The sequence below is a fragment of the Nylanderia fulva genome, unplaced genomic scaffold, assembly GCF_048542155.1.
Source record: "Nylanderia fulva isolate GAGA-0341 unplaced genomic scaffold, ASM4854215v1 Scaffold380, whole genome shotgun sequence".
Taxonomy (NCBI): Eukaryota; Metazoa; Arthropoda; class Insecta; order Hymenoptera; family Formicidae; genus Nylanderia; species Nylanderia fulva.
This window is the reverse complement of record NW_028190456.1, coordinates 1-19,607: the sequence shown is the minus strand read 5'-3', so window position 1 is coordinate 19,607 and position 19,607 is coordinate 1. Positions and strand designations below refer to the sequence as shown.

The following is a 19,607-nucleotide window of genomic DNA, read 5'->3' as shown; positions in this document are numbered from 1 at the left end:
CCCATGTCCTGCCGTGAATGCCATCCGGTCCTGGGGCTTTGCCCTTTTTTATTTTCCGGATGGCATTTCTCAGCTCGCCCGCTGTGACCCTGGTCTCATCTTCGTCCCACTCCCGCTCAACTCGTGGGATGGGCTCCTCGTCTAATTCCCGTACCGGGAACAGGGTGTCTATTATCTCGCCGACCAGGCGAGGGTCCAACGTTTCCGTTAGTGGGGACGCCCCCCCTTTAAGCTTGTTTAATACCATCCTGTAGGGGCGCCCCCATGGGTCGTCGTTTAGCGTGGCAAGTAACTCTTGCCACGCCTCGGACTTGGCCCTCCTTATAGCAATTCGTAGAGTGTCTCTCGCTTCTCTATAGACACTCCACTTTTCTTTGTACTCGGGCGTTCTGATTAGCGCAGGCTTCCTCATACGAAGTGCTTGTCTCCTGGCGTGGTCGGAGGCTTTCCGTAACTCCGCGATGGCCTCCGACCACCAGTATGCCTTCCTAGAAGACCGGTGCTTGACTCTTGGCATTGACGCGTCTGACGCCTTTGTCATTGTCTCCTGTAGCCATTCCACCTGCTCTGCCAAGCTCCTGTCTTTGTTTTCCCTGGCCATCAATTCGTTGTTGATGGTCGTCATGAAGTCCTCCTCGTTTATCTTCCTGAGGGTCCACCTTTTGGTACGGCTCTCCTGAAGTTTGCGGCGTTCAACGACTTCTCTTGGGATAGCGGTGACATTGAAAGTGATGTATTTGTGGTCGCTTAGGGTTTCCACTTCTGTCATCACTTTCCATCCTCTTGTCATTCTCGTTGCGGGGCGGGTTGTCCATGTAAGATCTATTATGGATCCGCCCCGCATCCTGACACACGTCTGTTCTCTTCCCTCATTTATCAGTATGAGGCCGCTGTCCGCCGCCCACCTCATGACCCTTTCCCCCCGCCGGTCCGTGCGCGGGGAACCCCAAGCCTTGTGTTTGGCGTTGAAATCCCCCGCCACAATGACCGGACGAGGATGATGTCTCTGTGTTTGCCGTTCCAGTATGTGCAACCTCTTCACATATTCCTTATATCCAAGGTTGGGTGAAAGGTATACGCTGATTATTATGGTGGACCCCCAGGAAGCCACGACAAAGCCTCTTCCCGCTTTCTCCAACTGCGGTGGTGACGTCGCCATGTGCCTTCTTATTATTGCAGCTGTGCCATCCAAGCTCTTGACTCAGTTTGGATTGCTTGGTACATTGTATGGCTCAGCCACAATTCCAAGGCCGCAGTCTCTCTCCGCTAACGTTTGTTGGAGTAGGGCCTGCGCATCCTTCGCGTGATTCAGATTAGTTTGAATTACGTTAACCATTTTGAGTTGGCAACGTCACCCTCCGCGTTCTCCTTCTCTGTTTCCATGCCGGATGTTGAATCCTCTCTTTCCGGCATTTCCTTCCTAATTCGTCTTCTCTTACCCACTCCTTCTGGTAATTTTTCCTCCTGCTTTCTTGTCCTTAATACCCTCTGCTCCTTAGGAGGTTCTTCTTCTCCTTTTCCCCCTTTTTGCATGTCCACTTTTTCTCTTTCCTTGTATGGAAGTATTGGGACTTCCCCACTCTTGAGTGGAAGCGAAGTTCCTTTACTTTCGTTTCCTTTCTTTCCTCTTTGGGACGTGGAGGCTTTCCCACTTTTAAGTGGAAGTGAGGCTTCCTTGTCCCTTTTTTCCTTCCTGTCCTGAGTTCCTATTATTTTACTGAGCTGTATCCCTCTTCTTCCTTTTTGTATCGGTAAGCAGGATCTCCCACCCGTTCTGTGGTTCGACGGGAGGCCTTTATCGCTGCATACCGGACATTTGAAAACCGCCTCGCACTTTTTGGCTTCGTGCCCGCTTTCACCACATCGATAACATCTATCAATGCGGTCCTCTTTATTTGGGCATCGCTGCCGTACGTGTCCCCCTTCTAAGCATTTATAGCATTGTAAGGGTCTATTTGCTAACATTTCGACCCTTACAATTGCCCATCCGATTCTGACTTGGGTTGCGGTCACTATTTTATTGGCCGCCGTTAGCGGACATCGGGCCCATACCATGCCAATTCCGCTTGGGGTTTTCTTGATGTCCCCGACCTCGACTCCTTCTTCCTCGCATTCACCTATTTCTGAGATGACCCTCCTTATTTCTTGGGGGGTCGTGGCGTCGTCTAATCCCCTAATCCGTATTTCTGCACTTTTTGTGGGACGTTCGACTTTGACTCCCTCTTTTCCTCCTACCGATTTTCTGAGTTCGAGGGCAAAAGCGTCTGCCAGCTTTTTGCCATCTTTGCCGGAGATTTCGTATTTTATGGCCCCCGTTATGGCCCTTTTTATTTTGAAGCCCTCGATTCCCATACTTCGTATATCGATTTTCTGACGCGCCTTTTGGGTTATTTCTTCATATTTACCCGTGGGGCACGTCAGTGTTACCGCTGCCGTCTTAGGCTCTTTCCTGCCTGCATTTGTTGCGGCTTTTTTGGGCGTCTCTTTGGCTTCTGCCTTTTCCTTCCTCTTTGTTTTTTTTGAGGCTACCACAGCCCACGTTTCTCCTTTTTCTGTGTCTGCCGTTTTGGTTTGCAGTGTTCCTTCCCGTGACTCCGCCTTGTTTGCTGCTTTTGGTTTGGCCTTCCTTTCCCTTGTAGCTGGGGGGGTGTTTCCCATTCTTATTAGGGTCTGTCCTGGGGCTCTCACTGTTGCTGGTCGAGCGGGCGGGTTCAGCGTCGTTGCTGGCAGTATCTTAACTGCTTTCCTTATGACCTCCACCTTTTTTACCATTGGCTTCTTTTTCTCCTCTACTGGTTCTGCTTGCCTAGCTTTAACTGGCCCTTTTGGCTGCTGTTGTTGTTTTGCTTGCGCAAGCGTTTCCTTTTTGTTGGTTTTTCGTGTTTCGCCATATGTAGGAATTGGACAACCCAGGCGTTTGTCCATTTCTCTGACTACGATTCCCTCTATTATAGCGATGAATCTGTCCTGCCTTCTTTTTTCATCGCTTTCTTCGTCCTCCACTGGTTTGGGGCTAAAGCCAAGAGCAACAGGTATTTTGCTCCTCTTTGGCAGGTCCAGTTCCCCTGGTGTTTCCCACTTTTTCCTATTTTTACTTTTATTAAGACCAAGAGGTGGGAAGTCCTCCTTCTTAAGTATGAATGTGTGTGTTTCCTCCACTACGTCCATATCTTCCTCTCTTCTTCTTTGGACCGGTGAGAATCCCCCACTCCCTTGTGGAAGTGGAGTTTCCGGGGCCATCTCATGCATGGCCCCCGAGACTTCCCCACACCCGAGTGGAAGTGGGTTTTCTGCGGTCCATTTCCTCGTCCTTCTTTTTTGGGGTAACCTGGCTGTCTGTTGGTTTCCCCTGAGCGGTTTTTCCTTTCCGTCCGTTTCCTCGTCCTCGCTTACATTATTCTGCAAGGATGTGGTTTACCTCTTCGGCGTTTTTAATTGTTTTACGGTTCTTTTAAGTTGTTCGTTTTCCACTCTTAGAACTCGTATTTGCTGCCTTAGTTCGTGCAGCTGTCCCTCTATCGTTTGCGCTTCAGGGTTTTGCGCCTTAAGCGCAAGTACAGTCGCTGCCGCACACAGATCCGCTGCTGATTCTTTCGCGTGCTTGATCAGCGTGCCTTTTAAATTCCCTGAACCCACTGCCACTTTGTATATCCCCATGGTCTTTTCTGAGATCATTGCTTCAAGATCTGCTATGTGGGTGTGTTCGTATTCCTCCGTCTTAATCTTAACCCTTTCTAAATAGTCCTTATAGGATTTAGGGTGGGTATCTGGTATAACGCGAGAGTTCATAATGTCCTCCTCGCGTTGTCTTGCTCTTTCCTCTTCTTCTCTTGCCTTTCTTTCCTTCAGGATTCTATAACCTCCTGTGGTTTCCGGGCGTCCTTGTCCTCTCTTTTCGGGGATGTCTGGGATTCCAGGGATACCACTGGTTGAAGGTTGTGCTTCTTCTATTTTAAGTGATATCTCTGCATCCAGCTCCTTTGTCAGCTTCCTAAACGCTGGGATGTCCTTCCTTTCTTCCTCCAGACTGTCGTAGCTATAATCGCTGAGATTGTCTGTGAGGTTGTCTACGAGGGTGTTTGTTTGGTCATTATCTCCCGATGTTGAATTGTTTCGGGATTTTGATCTCTTCGCCCTCCTTCTAGTTGTAGGCTTTTTAGTTGCCTTCCTCTTCCTGTTGTCAGCGGACACTATCCACGTGCCACTTGACAAGCTTGTGTCTGAGTCTACCCGTTGTAGGGGAATGACTACCTCCTTGAGCTTCATTTGGCTCATATCTTCTTTGGCAGGAGAGATTTCCAGCTTGTTATTTTTGCAGGGAATAAGTGGGTCCCTGTTTCCCACGTGCATTTGATTTTGGTTATTGTGTTCGCTTTGTTGATTCATCTTATTGAATCCCACTTTCCCGCTGCGGCTCCGTCCCCCAGGGTATACCCCCACCGGCCAAGGGGTGCCCCGAAACATGACCGGCCACACCCCAAGGCCGGGCCCCAAGTTCCCCCGGGGAGGGGACATATGTCTTAGACCGGGGGGATACCGCACCCCGGCCAGACTCCGAGCCCCTTACACACCCGTGTGGGATTTGACGCCCACACGGGCTTTCAGGGGTCCCGCGCCTCCGACAACGCGGGTACCGCAGCGGGCGGCGCCACCCGGGGGCCCCACGGACGCTTTGGACAGGGTTGCCGCTCCCCGGCCCTGCCCTACACGCCGTGGCGACCAGCATATGTGGGCGCCCCTCCTCGAAGACTTCCGAGCCCCTTGGGTAATCCCTTCGGGCTATGCCCCTTGGGTAACCGCGGCGCGCCTTCGCCGCCATCCTCGGCTCGGATTCGGAAACGTCCGAGCGGCCTGGGTGCGGCCTACCCCAGGGATGCTGGGACGGGGACCCAGGCTACCCAGCATGGAGACCCCCAACCAGCACCCCGAGGCACCTCCCTGTCCTCGGGAGCCGTTCCACGAACGGGTCCCGAGGACCGATCAACATGGCCCCCTCCGGGCGAAGCCCCTTGGGACAACCCTCCGGGCAAAGCCCCTCGGGTGACCATGTTGACCCCTCCGCCGGCGCGACCCCCTCCGGGCAAAGCCCCTCGGGAAACCCTCCGGGCAGAGCCCCTCGGGTAGTCGCGCGCGGCACCCTCCGCCGACGCCCACCCCCCAACCCCCCAGAGGTAACCCCGAAACAAGCCCCCCCCAGGACGGAGGGGGGAGAAAACCCCGGACGGCAGAAGCCGTCTACCTGACAGGCTTGTCAGGCCACAGAGCATGGTGGGAAGGGAAGCGCCGAGGCGCCGTGCAGTCCCTTCTCCTAACGGTGCCATGCCACCGGGCGTTTGAATTCCGGGTCGCCATCCCTTACCACATACGAGCCGAAGCTCTAACGGGGAAGTGGGCCCCGTCTCTCCGGGGGGTGGAATTCTTCCACCGCCCGAAGAGAGCCCCCATAAGCGGAGGGCGTGCCCCCCAGGCCGGGGGCAGTGTACCTCGTAAGGTACTGGTTCGCTGTTAGCACCCCTTGCAAGACTATCCTCTTGCAAAGGGTGAGCCCCTTCGCCACGGCAAGGCCGCGACCCACGAAGGGGAACCTTAGATACCCTGCTGAATGTAGGCACATTGTTCCTCTTTAAGCGTCCGTAACTTCTCTTGTAGCGCTGCCATTGTATTTTTGACACTTTTGAGCTCAATTTCAGTGTCCTCACTACGCTTACAGATCTCTTTGATCTCAGCCTGAAACTCCTGATTAACTCGTAGCAGGTGGTTGATGTCACCCTGAGCCTGGACCTTTTCGCTATAGGCGTGGACAACATCTCCCAATTGCTCCAGATACCGCTTCCAACGACCACTAAACGGACCAGAGACATTTTTACTTTTGCCTCGCAGGATTTCTGTTTGATTAATCAGTGACAGGCCATACGAAGCAATTTCGCCATTGTTCATAGCGACCAGTTCCTCAATGCTAATTCTAGCAGTGACGTCCGAGTCGCACGAAATATCCAGATCCGGATTGGTGGTCTTGTTTTTGTCCAATCCCAAACTGGGAACCAAAGTGCTTTTTTTCTTATTTTGAGGTATTTTCTTTTTAGAACCGCTAGCTTTTTGGCTGATCGACAAATCCGATGCAGCCGCATTCGTGTCATCATCATCTAAGATGATAACAAGACTCGATTCAGGCAGCACATCTCTGTCATCAACAGCAGCAAGCCTTTTGCTACGCCGTCTTCTCCCGGTGTTTTTTGTTTTGCGCAGGACTCTTCTTTCATTTGGTGAGGAGGATCCGGCATCATCCTGACTCGAATCAATAGTAGGCTCAACATCTTCTTCCTATTCAACAGCAGCATCCTGTTCGTTCTGTTCATCTGAGCTGACTATTATTCTATGCTTACGGCTCCTACTGACCGAAGCAACAGCATTATTTTCAGGCGATTCGTCGGCTTTTCTTTTAGATGCATGATCGGATGGTAACACATCTTTGACAAATTCAACTGAAGGAGTATTAGATCCCACTCTGACAGTCTTAAAAGGATCATATACTGGATCAACATGTGATTGCTGATCACCTGGTGGGTCAGTATTTGCCACCACTACGTCCATCCGTTCATAATCTGCCTCAACCTCAGGTTCATTTAAGACCGCGGTAGCCATATTAACCTGCTTGCCCAACGGCAACAAGCAGGCCAGCCCCTCGTTTGATGACGACAAGGCAGAGCCGGGGACAACAACTCCACCATGCCGGTCGCTGGAAGCTCCGATCACCTCCTGCGACAGTAAGTTTAATTCGTGTTCCTGATTGTGTGCCATGTTTGTATAATAATTTGGTTTTTCAGAGGGTGTCCTTCCTCCGTAATCGCAATCCATGGACTCGCCGAGTTGGTATAAAGAAGATCCGTTCAGAGTGTTTTTAGCAATATCGTCAGTCATCGAGCAAGAGATAGCGCGAAATTCTTCGTTAATCCTCTCAAGCTCGGCTTTCTTATCGCTAATCGAATGTCTCATGTTGATAAGGTTGTCCTCTGCCTTGTCCAATTCAACCATCCTTGTTAAATCCTCGAGTTGTGACGCCATAGAATCAACCATAAGCTGATTAAGTGGAATTGTTTCACTTGTATTATTTATCCTGCGCGAACTAAGTTCAACTTCATCTATATTAGGTGGAGAATTTATCCTCACAATGCTGTCAGAATTGAGATCTTTAATAAGCAATTCGTATTTACACACCTTACCTAGGAGATACGAACGAGCGCAGAACATTTTATAGCCCTGATTATATATAATTTTAACGCATGCTTTAATATTATTCAGATCTGCAAGGATTTCAGAGTAGTCACGTATCAAATTATTATTGCGTAACTTAACAACAGAGCCCATCGCACAACCCAAAAGCATGGTGGGTGTGAGGCGGGCTTTATTTAGACGCACCATAAGTTCTTCAGTTGACTTCATATTGGAGTTGTATAATTGAGTGTCAATGTAAGATGTTAACTTCAGGCAATATTATAGCAAGGTAATTAAAGATTTGCAAAGGCTCCACTAGGGTTATTGTCATAACATAGAGAACCCATGCAATAGTTACACTTGGATTGTGATATATGTAATGGTGTGCTGAGTTAACATATTGACAAATCACACTCCTTAATCGCTGTGTTTAATTGTCTAAAACTTTTGGGCGTGTCTGCATAATTTTGCGGCATCTCCTCTTCAAATTAATTGAAGTCTGGAAATCAATTGTGTTATCTAACAAATAATTAGTTACAATTAAAGCGCGTCGTACAGCAGCAATCAACCAGACTTCAATTAATTTGAAGAGGAGATGCCGCAAAATTATGCAGACACGCCCAAAAATTTTAGACAATTAAACACAGCGATTAAGGAGTGTGATTTGTCAATATGTTTACTATACAGTATCAGCACACCATTACATATATCACAATCCAAGTGTAACAATAGTATAGTCAGATTTGGATCAATACACTATATTTGATTATCACTTTTATTTGTATGATTTAATTAGTTTGTCCAGTAGTTTAAGTTATTGAAATTATCACTTTAGTCGCGGAAAAGTCAAGATTGTCAATTTACCAGATTTTTCCCTAAATCTAGTAATTTATATTGAGTCATATGCCTATAATATATTCACATATGATAATTATCAGCAATATTTATAGTGCTGATTTCGTTTTGACAGTGATTTATCACTTTGTAAAGATTATACACAATATGCAATTATTTAGATAAAATTAGTCCAATTATGTAAGAAAACAATGTTTTGTATACAAAATTACTTTCAAAATAAATTAAAAATAAAGAAAAACTAAGGGTTGTCCAAATCACCAAATTTCCCCCAGATCTAGTAACCTGGGTTGAGGCGCGAAAACACATCAAGTTGCACATCTATGCCGCAGTTCGTGATTATTTGATAACTTGAAAACATTCCATGTATCATAATTAGAGTTTAACAATGTGATAGTCAGTTTTGGATCAATACATTAGGTTTAATTATCACTTAATTTATATAATTTAGTAAATTAATCCAATAGTTCGAGTTATTAACATTTGTCACCCCAATATGTATTAAAACATGAGAGAAATCAAGAATGTCCAGTTTAAACCTGAGGTTTCAGACAGCATATATTAAGTCAAACATCTTTGTTATGTTCACATATGTTAGTATCAGCAATAATTTATAGTGCTAATTCCTATCTAGCAATCACTTATCACATTTGCAAAAAATATACATAATATATAATTATTTTGATAGAATTAGTCCAAATTATGCACGAAAACAGTGTTTTTATATGTAAAATCACTTTAGAAATAAGGAAAACCGAAAATTGTCCAATTCACCAAGTTTCCCCTAGATCTAGTAACTTGGGTCAAAATGTGAAAGACACATCGAGTTTCGCATTTATGTTACAGTTCGTGATTGTTCGACAATCTTGGCTACGGAGTTCACTCATATACCAACAGATGGCGCGTCGATGTCCGTTTGCCACTTATTAGTCCCGAGAGGAGAAAACATACCCGGGAGAGAGAGTTCATAACCTAATCCTTGCAAAGTGTCACTTTAACAGTGCAGCGGTCTCACAAATGTACTCGTTTGGATAGTATATGAACAGACTGTAATAATTGTGCAAGTGTAAAAGGTAACATAGACTTTATATATTGTTGAATAGCAATAGTAGAGAAATCCAAAATATTTAACAGTATGTATATGGAGGTAAATTAAAACAGTTCTATATTATTATTATTAAATTCTATAAAGTTATTTATGATTAATTGATTATTAAGTATATATATTCACGTCTATCAATATTATTGTATAAACTAGAAAATGATATTAAAGAATCATATAAGTACTTATGTGTGTTATTCCCCGTGCATTAATCAGATGTCAGTAATACATGGTATTCATTATATTTAACAGTGAATAGCACACCACCCGGAAACAAGAGTACAAGATATAACCTACAAGAAGACATCCTGCACTACAATGACGCAGGTGTCAACAGGTCATCTGAATAGTATTTAGGTTTACCGCAACTTCAAGTATATTAACACAAATGCAGCCTCGCAGAGAAAGTCACATATTTTACACTATTAGAGATGACGTAAGTTCTGTAACGGTTCACCTTTCCCGACGCCGCGGATCGGCTCGCCGGTTCCAGGATTTGGGAGGAAGGGGGAGATTCAGACTTGCTTATTCCTTATTAACAATGCTTTGGTTTATTCAAAAAGAAACAAATAAACAAAATGTTTGTTGGCATAAAGCCTAAATAGAAAAACTTATTGACTACTCGGTATAAACAAAATGTTTGTTGGCATAAAGCCTTAAATAGAGAAACTTATTGACTACCCGGTATAAACAAAATGCGGAGGCGTGTAGCCTGTAGCGGTGTCCGGAAAAGATTTACAAATTACCCGGTATAACTTAGAGATATGGTGTACGGAGGCGTATAGCTTATAGCAGGAAGAAACCGGAAATCGGGAAACCCGGCGTAATGACGAGGAACCCGTCACCCGGTGTATAGCAGGAAGAGACCGGAAACCGGGAAACCCGGCGTAACAACGAGAAACCCGTTGCCCGGCGTGTAGCAGGAAGAGACCGGAAATAACAACGAGAAACCCGTTGCCCGGCGTGTAGCAGGAAGAGACCGGAAACCGGAAAACCCGGCGTAACAACGAGAAACCCGTTGCCCGGCGTGTAGTAGGAAGAGACCGGAAACCGGGAAACCCGGTGTAACAACGAGAAACCCGTTGCCCGGCGTGTAGCAGGAAGAGACCGGAAACCGGGAAACCCGGCGTAACAACGAGAAACCCGTTGCCCGATACTAAAGGTAGGAGGCCAGAAACCGGGAAACCCGGCGTAACAACGAGAAGCCCGTTGCCTGGCTAGGAGGTCCGGAACAGGACTGGTGCCGGCTCATCCGTCGAGCCGGCTTATATACCCTGCCGGCGGTTCCCCCACTCTATATCGAGGCTGTGGTGGGGGTAACGCCGGCGTCGTAGTGGGGCGCCTCTGGGGGTTGTAGTGGGGCGCCCCTGGGGTAGGGTGACCCGTGTATCAGTTACGTTTTTGTGCTTAGGGGCGCCTTAGGCGCCATAGCCTCAAGTCCGCGAGGCGTTAGTAACGGACACGCCGTTACAGTTCAAATATTAAATATTAATTATTGAATAATTATAAAATTGTCTTATTTATATATATGTATATATGTATCAAAAGTTATGTTCTAATGTAATATTCTTAAATCCATTTCTACTAATTATTGATTACAGTCCCGATATGTAAGATTCATTGACTACTTAGTTTATATTCATTAAGAAATTACACAGTCATATGCAAATTGGACCAATTGTCATTTAACGTCACTCTATTTATCACATAAAACATACATGTATATTAATTTCACTTATCTTTACGCAGCGGACAGAACTCCAAGATGATGAAAGACTCCGTAGGATCACCAGAAGCATCTGAGGGGTCTCAGGGATTCCAGCGCATCAACAATTCCAAGATAACCAAGAAGGCAGCTTCAGAATCTCAACGAAGACCCACTCCGTCCCAAATTAGGATGTATAAGAGCATCAATTCAAGAATTTGACATTTCATCACAGCACTTGTAATAATTCTCAGCGAAACGCTCAATAGGTAGTGAAACAAAACTGCGCATGTTTCATCACCAACTTAGAGTTTTAAAGAATGATCATAAGACATTCTAAAGTATATATTAATCCGTTCAATTCTGTTTTGTTGATTTATTTTCAGCTTAGTGAACTTATTACTAGAAATAACTAAAGAGTCTGTATAATTTCAGATGACTGTCATGTTTAACTCAAAGGAAGATCACTCAGCTATTTTGAACTTCCATTTATGCATCCATTAGTTATTATAGATGCTTCACAGGTAATTATAATTATAGGTGTAGTACCAATATACTACTACACTTTAGTATCCTAATTTAACACTTAAAATTTAATAATTGCATACATCTAACTTAAGTTAATTAGTCAAGTGTTAACTATCTATTATGTTTTAGATTATAGGGAAGATGTAAAATGCCAAGACGCGGTTACAGCACATGTGCATTGCTTAACACTGTTCTTGGACGGGATTTAGCACAGCACTATATAATTCGTCTAAATCAAACGTATATAAGGTTAGTATTATTTAACTAGTATCAAGAGATATTCAACGCTAATATATTTCTTAAACTAGAGTATTTTAAAACAACAAGTCAAAGAATATTATAGATTCACCACCGGCTTATATTTTAAAAACTTTATAAAAGAATATTAACTATTCAAGTCTATTTTCAATATCCCTCGTATTTCCCTCGTAACCTGACCTTTGCTTCGATGGTCTCGGCAATGGGGACTTGGGTCCCGTCGGCCAGGCGTATCTGGGCTGCCTTGAGATCTGGGCTAGACGGTGTGCGGTTGATTCGGCGGGCCGTTTCAGCGTTTACGAATGAGATCTCTGAGCCGGAATCGAGGAGGCCCCACAAATGTTGTCCGGCGATCTGGATCCGGAGGTGCGGTTGTATTTTAGGCCGAGTCGGGCTGGACGACGGCCGCGACGTCTCCGGCCCGCACCCCGTTTCCCGTTGGGGGGTGGCAGTCACGGGTGAGGACCCCGTCCTTGCCACATCTCGAGCAGAATTTCTTCGGAGGTCGCTGGCAGTGCAGGCGTGTATGTCCTCGTTGCTTGCACCTCCAGCAACATTCCTCCCGACTGTAGACCGCGGAAGCTACGACCGGGGTGTGGCTTTGCGGCACGTCCCTTCGTCGTTCCTGTCTCCGGCGGTCGGCCTCTTCGTATTCGGTGGCTCGGATGCTCAGATCCCCGACGCTGAGCACGTCCGCCCGACGGATGTACAATTGGTACTCCGGATCCATGTTTTCGTAGAGCTATTCCAGTTGGTCTAGGGGTGAATATCCCCCGGCGCGCCGCATCATGGTCAGGACCTCGGTGGCGTACTTTTGGAAGGACTCTTTAGGGCGTTGTTGACGTCCCTGGATCGTCCTTTTCATCTGTCTCTCATACCCGCTTGGCAGGTATTGCTGGCGGACAGCTTGGCGAAAGTCCGCCCAGCTGGCTATGGTATCGCGGATGTTGCGATACCAGAGCAGGGCGTCTCCCCGTAAGAGTTCGGGTAGTCCAGCATCTGGGCATCGGTGTAGCCGTAGCCCAGGCACAGCTCTTCCGTACGCTCGAGGAATGCCAGGGGGTCTTTGCCCTCGAAGTGGCACCCCCATTTTCGGATCTGATCCATGATCCTGGCCGGTTCAACAGGTGTCGGGGTGGTAGCTTTTTCGTCTTTGGTTGGGCTTCCGGTGGCCATTTCGACGTTGATAGTGGGCACAGGTAGGTGAGTTCGAAATAGCGCGGGTTTTGCCCGACAAATCGGCGGAGGCGTCGGCGGACCTCGTCTAAAGTTCCTTGGCTATCGATTCCGTGTCTTTTGGCCAAGGCAATAGCTTCGGATTTTGATAATTGATTTACCCACGCGGGCATCTGGATAAGCTTAAGCGAGTCGGGATCTCCACTGGGCAGGTCCCTGTTCGGGCGCCATGTAACGGTTTACCTTTCCCGACGCCGCGGATCGGCTCGCCGGTTCCAGGATTCGGGAGGAAGGGGGAGATTCAGACTCGTTTATTCCTTATTAACAATGCTTTGGTTTATTCAAAAAGAAACAAATAAACAAAATGTTTGTTGGCATAAAGCCTAAATAGAGAAACTTATTGACTACTCGGTATAAACAAAATGTTTGTTGGCATAAAGCCTTAAATAGAGAAACTTATTGACTACTCGGTATAAACAAAATGTTTGTTGGCATAAAGCCTTAAATAGAGAAACTTATTGACTACCCGGTCTAAACAAAATGCGGAGGCGTGTAGCCTGTAGCGGTGTCCGGAAAAGATTTACAAATTACCCGGTATAACTTAGAGATATGGTGTACGGAGAAGGAATAGCTTATAGCAGGAAGAAACCGGAAACCGGGAAACCCGGCGTAATGACGAGGAACCCGTCACCCGGTGTATAGCAGGAAGAGACCGGAAACCGGGAAACCCGGCGTAACAACGAGAAACCCGTTGCCCGGCGTGTAGCAGGAAGAGACCGGAAACCGGGAAACCCGGCGTAACAACGAGAAACCCGTTGCCCGGCGTGTAGCAGGAAGAGACCGGAAACCGGGAAACCCGGCGTAACAACGAGAAACCCGTTGCCCGGCGTGTAGTAGGAAGAGACCGGAAACCGGGAAATCCGGCGTAACAACGAGAAACCCGTTGCCCGGCGTGTAGCAGGAAGAGACCGGAAACCGGGAAACCCGGCGTAACACGAGAAACCCGTTGCCCGATACTAAAGGTAGGAGGCCAGAAACCGGGAAACCCGGCGTAACAACGAGAAGCCCGTTGCCTGGCTAGGAGGTCCGGAACAGGACTTGTGCCGGCTCATCCGTCGAGCCGGCTTATATACCCTGCCGGCGGTTCCCCCACTCTATATCGAGGCTGTGGTGGGGGTAACGCCGGCGTCGTAGTGGGGCGCCTCTGGGGGTTGTAGTGGGGCGCCCCTGGGGTAGGGTGACCCGTGTATCAGTTATGTTTTTGTGCTTAGGGGCGCCTTAGGCGCCATAGCCTCAAGTGGCGGGCGGGTGATCGGCCCGCGAGGCGTTAGTAACGGACACGCCGTTACAGTTCAAATATTAAATATTAATTATTGAATAATTATAAAATTGTCTTATTTATATATATGTATATATGTATCAAAAGTTATGTTCTAATGTAATATTCTTAAATCCATTTCTACTAATTATTGATTACAGTCCCGATATGTAAGATTCATTGACTACTTAGTTTATATTCATTAAGAAATCACACAGTCATATGCAAATTGGACCAATTGTCATTTAACGTCACTCTATTTATCACATAAAACATACATGTATATTAATTTCACTTATCTTTACGCAGCGGACAGAACTCCAAGATGATGAAAGACTCCGTAGGATCACCAGAAGCATCTGAGGGGTCTCAGGGATTCCAGCGCATCAACAATTCCAAGATAACCAAGAAGGCAGCTTCAGAATCTCAACGAAGACCCACTCCGTCCCAAATTAGGATGTATAAGAGCATCAATTCAAGAATTTGACATTTCATCACAGCACTTGTAATAATTCTCAGCGAAACGCTCAATAGGTAGTGAAACAAAACTGCGCATGTTTCATCACCAACTTAGAGTTTTAAAGAATGATCATAAGACATTCTAAAGTATATATTAATCCGTTCAATTCTGTTTTGTTGATTTATTTTCAGCTTAGTGAACTTATTACTAGAAATAACTAAAGAGTCTGTATAATTTCAGATGACTGTCATGTTTAACTCAAAGGAAGATCACTCAGCTATTTTGAACTTCCATTTATGCATCCATTAGTTATTATAGATGCTTCACAGGTAATTATAATTATAGGTGTAGTACCAATATACTACTACACTTTAGTATCCTAATTTAACACTTAAAATTTAATAATTGCATACATCTAACTTAAGTTAATTAGTCAAGTGTTAACTATCTATTATGTTTTAGATTATAGGGAAGATGTAAAATGCCAAGACGCGGTTACAGCACATGTGCATTGCTTAACACTGTTCTTGGACGGGATTTAGCACAGCACTATATAATTCGTCTAAATCGAACGTATATAAGGTTAGTATTATTTAACTAGTATCAAGAGATATTCAACGCTAATATATTTCTTAAACTAGAGTATTTTAAAACAACAAGTCAAAGAATATTATAGATTCACCACCGGCTTATATTTTAAAAACTTTATAAAAGAATATTAACTATTCAAGTCTATTTTCAATATCGGTCTATAAACTTGTTACAAACAGCTTTAAAGTAGTCAAATTATTTGTATGAGTAGACGTATTACTAAAAAGTAATCAATTCTATGTAATTTCAGATGATTATGATATTTCACACAACGGGAAGACCACCAAGTTATTTGAACTTCCGGCACCTTATTTATGCATCAGTTAGTTGTTATAAACCCATCATAGGTGATTATAATTACAGGTGCGATATTAATATAATATCACATCTCGCTATTACCATCTAACACTTGAAATTCATTAGTTACGTGTATCCAACTTGAAAACAATTGGTCAAATATTAACTGTCTGCTATGTTTTGGATTATAGGGATAAGATGTAGGCGCCAAGGCACGATTGCAACGCAAAAGTGTTTCTCAGCACTGATCTAAAATGAATTTTTATCACCGCACTATAAATTTATCCAATTCGGTTATATATAAAATTAGTGTTTCTTTGGCTATCACAAACTAAAGTATTGAACAATAGGTCAAAGTATATTATAGATTTCACCACCAACTTTATTTTTCTGAACTTTGTAGAAGAATACTAACTGTTCAAGTCTGTTTTTCAGTATCAATCTGTAAACTTGCTAGTATTAAAATAGTCCTAATATTTGTATGATTCCAGGTAATATCACCTAAGGCCACAAAACTATCTTTCTCCTACAAACTTCCTTTGTTTGAGGATATAATACAACACAGATATGTAATTATAAACGATATTATACTCTATTACTGGTGTTTGTCATTTAAGATTAGTCAATTATTCCTATACGACTTCATAATTAGTCATATATGATATAAACTCTCTGTTGTATTTCAGATTGAGGAACAGGATGCAAAACGCAAAAGCGCAGTAACAAACACAAAAACGATCCTTGACACTGTTTTAAGGAGGTGTTCAAACACAGCACTATAAGATTTACCAACTCCATCGTAATAAGATTAATGTTATTTTAGATGATATCAATGATGAATACTTAGCTATAATATTTACACAAGATAGTGACTAACTAAAATATTTAATGTGTAGTAAGACAATGCATGTTCGCTCATAGACTCAGTATTTTGAATAGTAATTTCTAAATCCTGCAAATATATTCGTAGTCCAAATACTATGCATATTACTAGAATACTTAAACTGTTTATGTAATTCCATAGAATTATCATATATTAATATCCGCAGAAAGACCGTTAGCTATCTTTTCGTCTGCGTGCACCTCGTTTATAGAAGATTCATTACATTAAACAAATGTTAGCAGGTATAAATATTATGCTTACTGTTTTCCATTTAACACTTGAGAATAGTCAGATATTTGTCTAGTTTCGAAGTTAATCAATTATAGTAATTGTCTGTTGCATTGCAGTTAAGAAAAAACATTATGTAAAATACCTAAAACACAGTTATAAACTCAAATGTAGTTCTTTGCTCTAGTCCAAATGTTTTACAACACATTCGTTTATTTGATAAACAAATGACTATCAATTCACACAATCATCATATAAACTTGTAAATATAAAGTAAAATAAAATAAAGTATTTTATATACTAATTATTGTTTGTTGTTTAACACTTGTAACAAATCAATATATTTATCCAGCTTGGATCAAACATCAATTATAAGATATTTATCTAAATATCAAATGATTTATTTCAGATTGGGAAGACGAGGCATGGAGCGCCAGAATTTGGTTGCACATCCAAATATAAATCCTGCACTATTCTAGGATGAAGAAACAGTATTCGTTAACACACAGTCAGATGACAAAGGCAGTTAATTCAAACCACCCCTACTGGTAAGATTTCATAGTCATGTATATATACATATATGTGCATCTATATCAGTATACAGATACAATTATATTATTTGATCAAGATTGATTATCCAAATATGAAGAATTATTAGTTTTGGATTTTCCTTCTAGATAACTCATCCAATAAGGTCAAGGATAAGAAGCAACTGTTACTAATTACTTTCGGTAAAGATATAAATACTATCCAACTTCAACGCAACAGTACCAAAATACTATATTGCTTGACAAAGTTAGAATCAAGCTCCCAAGATAGATTAGGGGGAATGCAAACTTCTTTAAAAATTATAACAATCAGCTACACGCATATGATAAGATGAATAATTGTAAGATTATTTGCGTTATGTCGTAGTTGCTGCGAAACATTTTCTCAGATTGCGTGTACTCACGAAGCTCACGAACGCGAATTCGAAGGTACATGGATATCGTGCGAATTACGAAAAGCAATCGAGAAAGGATATTTTGTGACAGGGGTTAGTGAGATTTGGCAATATAACATCACTCGTTACGAAACCGGTACGCGACAAGGGGGTCTATTTACGGAATACATCAATACATTTCTACAATTAAAGCAAGAAGCTAGCGGATGGCCGAGCAACTGTGTCGATAACGTTGCTAAAGAGCGTTACATCCGTGAGTATGAGGAAGTAGAAGGAATCGTTCTTGAAAAAGATAACATTGCACACAATTCCGGTTTACGCTCGGTGGCTAAATTATGCTTGAATTCTTTTTGGGGTAAATTTGGTCAACGTGCAAACTTACCGAATACCGTGATTGTCAAAACACAAGACCGATTAATGAGTTTGCTCACTAGCCCTCAACATGAAATAACCGATATATTGCCTGTAAACGATGAGGTGATATATGTTTCGTTTCGACTACGAGAAGAGGCGATCGTACCTTCGCCTCTTACTAATGTTATAATAGCGGCTTACACTACGGCTCAAGCGCGATTAAAATTGTATGATTATTTAGAAAAATTAGACAAGCGCGTTTTATATTACGACACGGATTCCTGTATTTATGTAAGTCGCGGAGATCCGCAGGAATACGAACCGCATACGGGTAATTTTTTAGGCGACATGACGGATGAACTCGCTAGCTACGGACAAGGTAGTTACATCGAGTCGTTCGTATCCGGTGGTCCGAAATTTTACGCATATGTGGTCCGTACACCCGAAGGACTCACACGCGAAGTTTGCAAAGTAAAGGGTATAACCTTGAATTTTGAAAACTCGCGTTTAGTTAATTTTAATAGTATTAAAGATTTATTGTTGCGTAAAGAAAGAGAAGAAGAAGAAGAAGAGGAACGGGAAGAGGAAGCGCTCGGAGAACAGGTTGAAGAGGCGATTCCTGGGACATCGATAAATCTTTGTTTTAAAGCCATTCGGCGAACCGCATTTCACGATATAATAACGCGTGACGAAACAAAAATATGCAAGCCTGTGTTATTAAAACGAAGATTTATCAAAAATCGATATTCTCTTCCTTACGGTTATTTACCGGAACAATGACATTGCTCTCCTCTTCACACTCTTCTATCTTTGCGGAGATACGCGTGCGTTTTCCGCCACTTGCATAGAAATGCAAATATTATATAAAAGTGTAAATATTGTAAAAGTAAAATGTATTTCATCAAATATTATAAAATATTATACTTTATACTATATTTTATAAATCGGAGTTTTAAAATACCCGTAGTTTTAATTTTATTTTTATATTAGAAAGGATAAGGAATAGTTTAACTAAAGTTAGAAGATGTAGATATTAGTAATAAGAAAAAAATACTTTGTAAATATAAATACAAAAATTTATATTTTTAATAAAAAATATTGTTCAGTAATAAAATTTATATATTTTAATAAAAAATATTGTTTCCCCATCCTAGTTTTAATAATAATAATTAACCTTTTAAGCGAAATCATTTTTATTTAGTGAAATATTAAATTTTTAACAAAATTTTTAATATAATTTTTGTTGTCTGAAAAACTTTAACATAAAAATATTTAATTTTTAAAAAATTCTTGTTACGTACAATTTTTATATATTCAAATATATTCATGCCGAACTCACATACGTCCGCTATCACAAGACATACACACCAACAAGAACATTTGATTAAAAGCTGATTGTGGGCAGCGCAACGTAGCGCTCGTCAGCTGATCGGTAGCGGTGCGCTAACCAGGCGCTCATCAGCTGATCGGTAGTTGCGAGCTAACCAAGCGCTCATCAGCTGATCGGCGCTCGTCAGCTGATCGGCGCTATTCGCTGTACGCTAGCACGAGCATGCGACCGCCGCGGGTTGGCCCCCGGTGCGCGAATAAACTTTTTCCGCCGTACTCATTTCATACTATGAGTAATATTAAAATTTAAATACACGGACGCTCTTTACGCTAATTTTTTGTTTTTAAGAACGCGCCGGATTAGACTT

General features: G+C 43.2%; 1 long non-coding RNA gene across 11 annotated transcripts; it reads left to right on the top strand.

The window, feature by feature from the left end:
• The first annotated feature begins 10,236 nt into the window (after positions 1–10,236).
• LOC114933028 (uncharacterized) lies at positions 10,237–18,843 on the top strand. 11 transcript variants are annotated; one of them, XR_014925378.1, is made up of 9 exons: positions 10,237–10,331; positions 10,919–11,143; positions 11,310–11,398; positions 11,532–11,651; positions 15,456–15,568; positions 15,694–16,071; positions 16,189–16,627; positions 17,023–17,161; positions 17,291–18,843. It is a non-coding gene; the product is annotated as an uncharacterized LOC114933028 (long non-coding RNA). The 11 variants fall into 11 exon arrangements; XR_014925382.1 differs by lacking the exon at positions 10,237–10,331 and adding an exon at positions 10,624–10,779; XR_014925374.1 differs by lacking the exons at positions 10,237–10,331; positions 10,919–11,143; positions 11,310–11,398; positions 11,532–11,651 and adding exons at positions 13,831–13,858; positions 14,464–14,688; positions 14,855–14,943; positions 15,077–15,196.
• The last annotated feature ends 764 nt before the right edge of the window (positions 18,844–19,607 follow it).